At 42.3% G+C, this 9,256-nt stretch overlaps 1 non-coding gene across 1 annotated transcript; it reads right to left on the reverse strand.

Annotated features, from left to right (window-relative positions):
• Nucleotides 1-8,866: 8,866 nt before the first annotated feature.
• LOC114006390 (small nucleolar RNA SNORD77) lies at nucleotides 8,867-8,933 on the reverse strand. The gene has a single exon (XR_003548111.1). It is a non-coding gene; the product is annotated as a small nucleolar RNA SNORD77 (small nucleolar RNA).
• Between the last annotated feature and the right edge of the window lie 323 nt (nucleotides 8,934-9,256).

Genomic DNA, 9,256 nt, shown 5'->3' on the forward strand with positions numbered 1-9,256 from the left:
AATAGGAGAGAAAGAGGAGAAAATTACAGGAGCCCAGGAGTTCTAAATAATAGGTATTTGAAAAAGAAGAGAGAAGACAAAAAGAGTGTGATTGTTAAGGAAAAAAAATTCAATAAAAACTTACAGGTTTGAAAACTATGAGTTTTCAGTTTTAGAAGCTCACCATGTAGCCATTACAACTGCCTAATGGGTGAAAATAGTACCACATCTCCATCCTCATGAAGTTTCAGCCAAAGAGAAAGAGCAAAAGCATGTCCTTTACAAAGGCTCATTACTTAGAATGGTCTGAGTCTTCAACAGAAATGGGAGCTGGAAGACACCATGTAGCAAGCCTTCAAAATTCTGAAGGGAAATGATTCCAAACCTAAGGTTCTACTACCAGACAAATTATCATGGAGCAGTGGGCATAGAAGAATGGTATTTTTTTGGGTGTACAATATGTCTTTCATACAACCTTTTCCAGGAAGTTATTGAAGCATGTGCTTACAGCAAACCATAAAGGAAACCAAGATGGTAGAAGACCCTTAGGATGATGGTGAAGAGAGATTCCTGGATATCAGCAATGTACTAGATATATGTGGTGGCCATCCTAGACTGGGCCATGTCAGAATGCATAAGTGGAGAGTACTCTAAGAAATTAAAAAGATAGGGCACACAATACATCTCCGAATAGCTGTTGAGAAGATGTGCGCATGTGTGACAGGGGCAGAGAAGAGAGAATCAAAATTCTCACCTTCCACAATAAGAATCTATAGATGATGTCCCAAAGATTTTTGTTTTGTTTCACTCTGTTTTTGTTTTTGATTTGCCAGAAGGCATATAAATGCTCTAAAGGGAGACAGAGAGAGGGAAAGTGAGAACGGGCCCACCCTTCATGGGGGATGTTCAGACTGCAATCCATTCTCCTCTATTCTCCTTTTGGGATTTTGGGCATGCATGCACATGTGCCTGATGTTTTCCTCAAGCTGCCAGATCTGGGACTCAAACCACTCAATAGGCAGGTGGGATTTAACTGCCTTTACCACCACACCATCTGTTTTGTTTTACTTCCTTTATTTATTTATTTTTAAAAACACTTATTTCTTTCATGAGAGTGAGACAGACTAAAACAGGATCTCCAACAGGGTCCCATAAGTGATCCACCTCCAGTCTCGACTAGCCCGGATCATGGGCAAGGCCAGTGGCGATGTGCTCAGGAAGGTCCCAGGACACGAACCCAGGAGCTCTGTTACCAACTGCACCACCACCTGGCACCCATTTTCTTTTCTTTTCTTTCTTTGTTTTGTTTTTCTGTTTTAGAGCAATAGATCTGGAGGCAATAACAACAAGGAAAAAAATTGGTTAAAATCACTGCATATGGTTGATTTTGGACAGGAAAATGGAGGAGGTAGAAAATTGTTGCTCCTTACATTAAAATTTGTAGATCTAACTGATTGTTTAAACTATGTGTTTGATTAATATTGAAAAGAATAAGATCAAAAGGCAGGAAAAGGAAAAGAGTAAAAAGAAATATATATCAAAATGTTGGGTGTTTATCTCTGGGGCTTATGGTAATATTTATATTTTTCTATCTTAATTTTATTTTCTACTTTTCCTAAAACAAACATGGCTTGCTTTTTAAATTATGCATCAAGAATAGAGGCTGGAAGACCAGTTAGGAGGCTTTTGCTATAGGCCAGATGAGGGATTCTTTAAGAACTGGTATTCAGAAAGTTTTTATTTTAGCAGCAGAAAATAAACCTTTTTTCAACAATAATCTCGATTCCTCATCTATAAAAGTGAAGTATAAAAGTGAAATGGTTTTTGGGACCAGCAGTTAGCGTAATGGCTATGTTGCTGGACTCCCATGTAGTCGACCGCGGTTTGAATCTTGGACCCGGTGACTTAAACTCATGCCGGGCGCGTGTGCATGTGTGCCCAAGATCCCGAGAGGAGAATGGAGCAGAAGGGATTGTGGTGTGGCCATCTCCCCTGGGGGGTGATTTGTCACTTTCTGTCTCTCTGGTGAGCGCACACGCCCTGTAGCAAAAGAAGGTGGTGGGGTCTATAACCCTCATCTTTGCTGTCTTTTCCTGGACATCCCCAAGGTGTGCCTTTGAATCCAGGGTTCCATTGATGGGTTGCCATGTGAAAACTGATTCCACTTAATTCCTTCTTTTAATTGAAGAGATTTAGTCCAGAGAGGAATTGGATAAGGAGTGGAATTTGGGTAGGGCTTCACAGCCGGGGCTCATGCTATGAGGTGGAGAGGTGGAAAAGAAAAGGATCATTCTCCATGTCCCTGTGAGGAGAGACCCTTTGTGGAGAAGGCAGAACAATACCTCAACATTTTTGCTCTGGCTCCATGTGCTTCCCGCCACACCACACTGCTTTCAACAGCTTTCGGGCCAAGAGTAGCATGTCAGGTTTTCACCATGTCTCGTCTGTCCATCTCTCTCTGAAAAGGAGACATGCTTTGACCCAACTTGAATCCATAACACAGGCTGAGGGTTGGGGTGGGGCAAGTGAGGACATGGGTGGGTCTCTTCTCAAGGGTATCTTGGCTCTCTAACATTCCCCGCCCCATGGCATGTTAGTAAATATTTGATGACTGGCTCCTGGAAGAAAAGGAAAGGGCGTTGGAAGGAAGGCGCAGAGGAATGGAGAGTGAGGGGTCCTGTAGCACTTGCAGATTTCTGAGAGGTAAACGGTCCCATCATGATGGATTTAATGGTGCCAACATGAAGTCACTGACCACGTGTGAGGGGGGGACATGTGCCTGCATGTTGTCACGTAGTACTGCCACCCTACAACATGTAGTTGACAAAACCTACAAACGTAGGTAATGATAAAATGAGTAATTTTCAGAAAGTGGTAATTTGTGAGTACACATTTTCTACCTTTTAATTTAACTTCTCAATGCCTGCGTTTATCACCATACAGAATAATTTCCAGCAAGTTAACAATTAAAGAGCCAGTCTGAGCTAGCTCTAGCCTTCCACTGCCCCACCTCTCAGAAAAAAAAAAAAAAAAAAAAAAAACCCAAAAAACCCTTGAATTTCAAATCAAGAATTTCAGTCTGGGCCAGCCGTGATGGCGCAGAGGTCATACAATGCTTGGCCATGTGGGCGAGCCCCAGGTTTTTCTCCCGAGGCCTCCCTGTACACTGGCTGAGGCTAGAGGTGGATTACAGCATGAAGACCATATTGGGAGTGCTGTCTCTCTCTCTCTGAGAAATAAACAAATTAACTCATAAACTCAAAAAAAGAGAATTTCAGTTTGTAAACAAACCGTGGTACATCTATACAGAGGGACAACATTTGGTAATAAACAGGAATGAGCTGATGCACTCAGAATGTCAAATGACCCTCAAGGTAGTATGGCAAATGAAAGAAACCCATCCTAACAGGTTATATAATACATGACTTTTCCCCCCATAGGGTGTATGTGCTCACCAGAGAGAGACAGAGAGAGAAAGATAGAGGGAAAGTGAGAAATCTCCCCCCAACACCCGCCCTGCCACTGGGGATGCCACAACCCCTTCTCCTCTGTTCTCCTCCTGGGATTTTGGGTACACATGCACAGGTGCCTGGTATGATTTTCAAGCTGCCAGGTCTGGGACTTGAACTGTAGTCAGCTATGTGAGAATCCAGCATCTTAACTACCATACCGCTTGCTGGCCCCTGTATGACTCTACTTTTATGACCAAAAGAAAGCTGTCCTGGTGGAGAACAGATCAGTGGTTGTCTTGGGTTTAGAAATAAATCAAGAGAGTGTTCTGGCCAATGAAATTATTCTGAGTCCTGGTTGTGGTGGTGATTATGTGTCAAAATTCATAGGAGCTATCTACCCCTTCCTCCCAAAAGGTCAATTTTTATTGTATAATAAAAAAAATAAAGTCAGCATAAACAACCAACAGAATTTCCGTTTGAATGGGGCAAGCCATTCTGCCCCACTGGCTCCCTTTGACGCCTCTGTGAAATGAAAGCCCTGAGCAGTCAGGAGTGGCGAATGTAAACGCCTATGAGGGGGACAGTGGGAAATGTAAATGGGAAACACAAGGGCCTGATGGGGACTGTTGAGATCCAGTGAGTTTACACGGGCCTAAAGGGAGCAGCTTCAGCTTCAGCTTCAGCTCCAGTCTCAGTAGACAGCCACAATACTGGATTATGAGCCTATATTGTTAAGTCTTTCACATTTGAAGATAAATAAAAATCTAACTATTTTTTTTTTTTGGAGAGGTTTTTGCTACAGGGCGCGTGCGCTTGCCAGACAGAGAGAGACATAGAGACAGAAAGTGAGAAATCACCCCTCAGAGGGGATAGTCAAGCCGCAATCCCTTCTCCTCCATTCTCCTCTTGGGATCTTGGGCATGCACGCACACGTGCCCAGCGTGAGTTTTAAGCTACCGGGTCCGGGACACGAACCGCGGTCGACTATGTGGGAATCCAGCGACATAGCCATTACGCTAACTGCTGGTTCCCAAAATCTAACTTTTTTAAAGGTGAAATTTCCTTATTTGTAAGCACTACCAGAACTCAAGGCAACATGCCTGTGAATCATGGTCACTTGGATGGTTATGGTTTGCAGCCCCTGGATAAGCTGTTCTGTGCCTTCCCTTTTAGCTCTTTGGGCCACAATTATAAGCACCAAGAAGTAGTTTAATAGGCTTTTTGTCAAAGATTGCATCCGAGATTTGGTAGTATTATAATTATGAAGGTTCTTATGTCACCAAATGTAAAATTAAGTCCCGCTTTGTCCCATTTCAGAGTTGTACAATTGGAGTACCAAGTGTCATCGTGACTGTCAGAATCCATGTGTGGGGAAGAGGACCCGGGGCGAACCTGCCTCCTGTGCCTCTGTTCCCCTCCCTGACCCCTGTAGGGGTGAAAGGTGGCTGCTTTGCATCCTTCTAGGTTCTTTAGCTGGACAACAAATTAAATCGACATAAGATTAACCAGAGGAAAAGCCTATTATTTAATGATGTACATGTGCATGAGAGTCACAAAGTATGAGATGCAGAGAGGCATCGGATGACTGATGTTTCTAGAGTAGTCCCTTTGTCCACAGTTTCAGTTGCCTGTATTCAGCCATGATTTGAAACTAGGTGAGTACAGTACAAAAAGGTGTTTTTAGAGAGAGAGGAAAAGAGAGACCATATTCACCTAAATTTTTAAAAAAAGAAATGTCATTTTAAATGTTATTTATTTACTTATTGAGAGAGTAATAGAGAGAGAGATAGAGACCCCAAACAGAGTCCTCATGTTGTAATCCATTCATGGCCTCAGCTAGTCAGGATCACTGGCATAGCTGAATGGTGCATGCAGGAAGACCTCAAGATGTGAACCTGGGACCCTCCCAAATGGCCTCAGCATGGCTGAGCATTGTGAGTTGCCACTGTGTCACTGCAGTCGGCCTCACATAACTTCTATTATAGTCTATAGTTATAATGATTCTACTTTATTAGTTTTCATCATTAATATCTTACTGCCCCTAGTTTATAGATTATACTTTGTAATAGGTATGCATATATAGGAGGAAACATAGTATACGTAGGGTTTGGTGCTATCTGCAGTGTCAGGAATCTACTGGGGGTCTTGGAGCATATCTCCGGTGGTATAGCATCCCGAGCTTCAGGAAAGTTGCAGGAAGGTGAAGGGAGGAGTGTATGGTGCATAAAGGTCCTGTTATATGGATAAAACTTTCAGTTAATAAGAGTTGTCTCCAGAAGCCTCTTCCTGATAGGGTTACTTTCATTAATGCCAATTTTCTTCCGAGATGTAACTTTTCTTCACTGAAGGACAGTTTTCAAAGCTACTACTGCATCTGCTACTCCCGTGTCTGCAGTTTCTGAGAAAAACCAGCCACAAAAACTTATTTTGGGGGGCATATTCTGTTCTCTTGTGGTCATGTTTTGGGGTAGTTTGTCCCTAGTCTCTAGACCACCCTCCAAGAGTGCTTGGAAATGTGTCATTTAGTCTGTTACCGATGGTAGTCTCTCTAAGTGGACCTGATTTCTTTGTGGTGATGAGAGAGAATTGGGGGAATCTTCGGCAGCCGGGGACCACAACTGATGCTTTAGCACACTTAAATTTACACTAAGTGTGTAACAGGAGAAGGCCTCATTGTGAAGGGCTGAAAAATGGTGTCTCAGTAGACAACAATATGCATCCAGGAGGAGACTCTGGAAATGAGGCAGAAGTGGGAGTGAGACAGATGAGCCTGGTGCTCGAGGGTGTGGGCTCAGCTGCAAGGATGGCTCCCCCACCTCCAGCAAAATTGCCTTATACACCAGCATTGCACACCAAGGGGAGAGCCTGCTTGGGAGACAGTGGGGGGTGAGGGCAGGCCAGGGGACAGGAGGGACTTGATGGAAGGTGCTTTATTCCTAGGGTTGCATCCCCAGAAAACCCCGGGCTCAGACTGAAGGAAGGAAAGACTAATGGCAAGGAATTTGCAGGCTCAGGAATCTCATTACTGGGGCTTCAGAACTCACGAGGAAGAAATGAACCTTTTATTGTCAGTGATCTGTGGCAGCCAGATCTTGGCCCAACATGGTTCCCTTCCCACTTCATCTAACAACCAGATCCTCCCTCCCCCAACTGTTTTAAAAAAGGGATTTCATTCCATGTAGTTTGGGAAGAAAAGTGATGGACTTCCTTTTCCCTTCCAAGAAAGGACATACAACTAGCATGGTTTAATTGGTGCACCTGCTCCCCTAGCCTCCTGCTTAGTCCAGGAAACGGCACGTGACTCTAGTTGGTATAATCTGAGCTCTTCCTGGGAATTAGCTAGAAATAAACAGAAAGAGATACTCTCTTTCTCTATAGCGGCTGTAAGGATGACATAACCTAAAGCATCCTGCCAGTACACCAAAGAGCCTATGGAAGGAAAACTGAACTTAGAAGTGAATTTAAGTGGTCTAGATGCTATTAGTTGAGCCTCTGGATACAGCCTTATCTGAAGTTCACCTTTGAACTTGTTATTTTGTGTATCGATTTCTTCCTTCTTTCCTTCATCGTTTTTTCTTTTATCTTAAGCTCATTTAACCTCAATTTCAATCATTTGGAAGGAAAAGAGTCCTGATTAATATATTGTGTCATATATGTACCTAATAGTAAACAGGTTGGCACCACGTATTAAATATATTAGTAGTAAATTAAATATTACATGAGTTTATTTACTTATTCAAGTGCTATATATATTATGTGACAAAACTATGCAGATGCTAGGGATTGAATTATGCACAAAACAAACAATGTGGTGGATCTAGTTCATATTAGCTTTATTAGTATTAAATTAGATACTAGATGACCATAACAGTAAAATAATTCACTTGCCTGCTATATGCAAGGCATATGCTAGGATAGAGCACTGAGCACAGGGGTGGTTCCTTTCTCCATGAAATGTAACTTTGCCTCAGTTTCCTTATCTGTAAAATGGGTATAATACTAGTATCTGTTTTCCAAGGCTGTTGTGACTAAATAGGATATATAGTGTTTAGAATAATACCTGATGCATGGTGGGCACCCAGTAAATAATTGATTAAGTGCCCTTTTTTTTTTTTTTTTTTTGATTTTTTGCGATAGGATGTGTGTGCTTGCTGGAGAGAGAGAGACAGAGAAATGCAAAGAGAAGGAAAGTGAGAAATCACCCCCCCCCAATCCCTGGGGCAGGGGGATGGCCAGATAGCAAATCCTTTCTCCTCCATTCTCCTCTTGGGATTTTGGGCACAAATGCACATGTGCCTGGTGTGATTTTCAAGCCACCGGGTCCAATGTCTTGACCCACAGCCAGTCATGTGGGAGTCCAGCACCTTAACTACTACTGATTACAGTTTTAAATAGTTGGCTTTTTGAATATTCAAGTGTATGTCTGTATTTCCTTAAGTTTGGCTTTTTTCCTACTGCAACAAGAAGTAGTTTTAGGGGATTAGATAGAAGTGGTTCATATTCTGCTTCTTCACTTACTAACTAAAGACTTTGGGCAAATTACTTAACTAATCTGAATCTTGGCTTATTCATTTGTAAATTATATAATGGAAGAATAATACCTTTCCTGAGAAGGTACATAGCAGGTACTTAATTATTATTATTAATTCATCCACAAAAGTATGATCATAACTTTGTTTGAAAAAATAATCTCAGAAGAAATAGTAATAGCTGTTATTACTTTTGAAAGTAACAGAATCACCACCTAGTCCAGTACTTACACTTTTTTTTCAAGTTTGTAGCAAATTATTAAATTTTAGTGCTTCATCTTCTATTCCATGAATATCCATCCTGTACCTTCTAAAGCTAAGCCACAGCTTGCTGTCATCATAAAAGCCCTTTAAAAAAATTTTTTTTTTCTGGAAAGGTTTTTGCCATAGGGTGTGTGTGCTTGCCAGAAAGACAGAGAGAGACAGAGAGACAGAAAGGGAGAAATCACCCCCCAGGGGGGATGGCCACACCACAATCCCTTCTCCTCTATTCTCCTCTTGGGATCTTGGGCACGCACGGACACACGCCCAACGTGAGTTTATGTCACCAGGACCGGGACTCAAACTGCAGTCGACTACATGGGAGTCCATAATGCATAGCCATTATGCTAACTGCTGGTCCCAAGTTCTTTTAAATTTATAGGGTAGCAGGAAGTCTACCTGCATTCTTGCACATGTGCATTCTTAATTCTTGACTGATAATTCCTTGCTGTGCCTATGCATTACAGCCGCCAGACTCTTCATACTATGTTAAGTTGGTCCAAACAAGCCACTCCATCATTTTAACTTGCTGGTTTGTTTAATGCCTAGAAAATATTTTAAATACAAAATAAAAGTGAAACTGGACCTTAAAGCAATGTAGTTAGTACACTGTTTATGCTCTCAGTAGCATGCTTGAACCACCCCAGATACATCAGACAAATGGTATCATCTTCATGATTCAATCTGCTGAACTATGCAGCCATCATAGTATACTCACACTTTTCAGCAATGTGCTTCTGGGAACAGAACAAGCAGTCCTGAAGGTGGGATTCAGGTGGTGGGTCAGGACCAGAAGTGGCTTCTGCGAAGGAGAAATCACTTTGTGTACACTTGGTTTTGCATTCCAGTCAAGAGCAATTTCAGGCCTGTTTTAATATGAAGCTGTCTAAAATTACCTACCAATTAAATTCCTTCTAGCTCTCTTCCCCCAACCTGACAACACCATCAGGAAGAAATGACTGGTTTATCCTGTGCTGCACCTGTTTCTCCCATCCTACCTGGCCCTCGCTGCTGCCTGCTGGGAATCTGGGCCCC

This window comes from Tupaia chinensis, unplaced genomic scaffold (genome assembly GCF_000334495.1).
Source record: "Tupaia chinensis unplaced genomic scaffold, TupChi_1.0 Scaffold147433_1, whole genome shotgun sequence".
In the NCBI taxonomy this organism is placed as follows: Eukaryota; Metazoa; Chordata; class Mammalia; order Scandentia; family Tupaiidae; genus Tupaia; species Tupaia belangeri.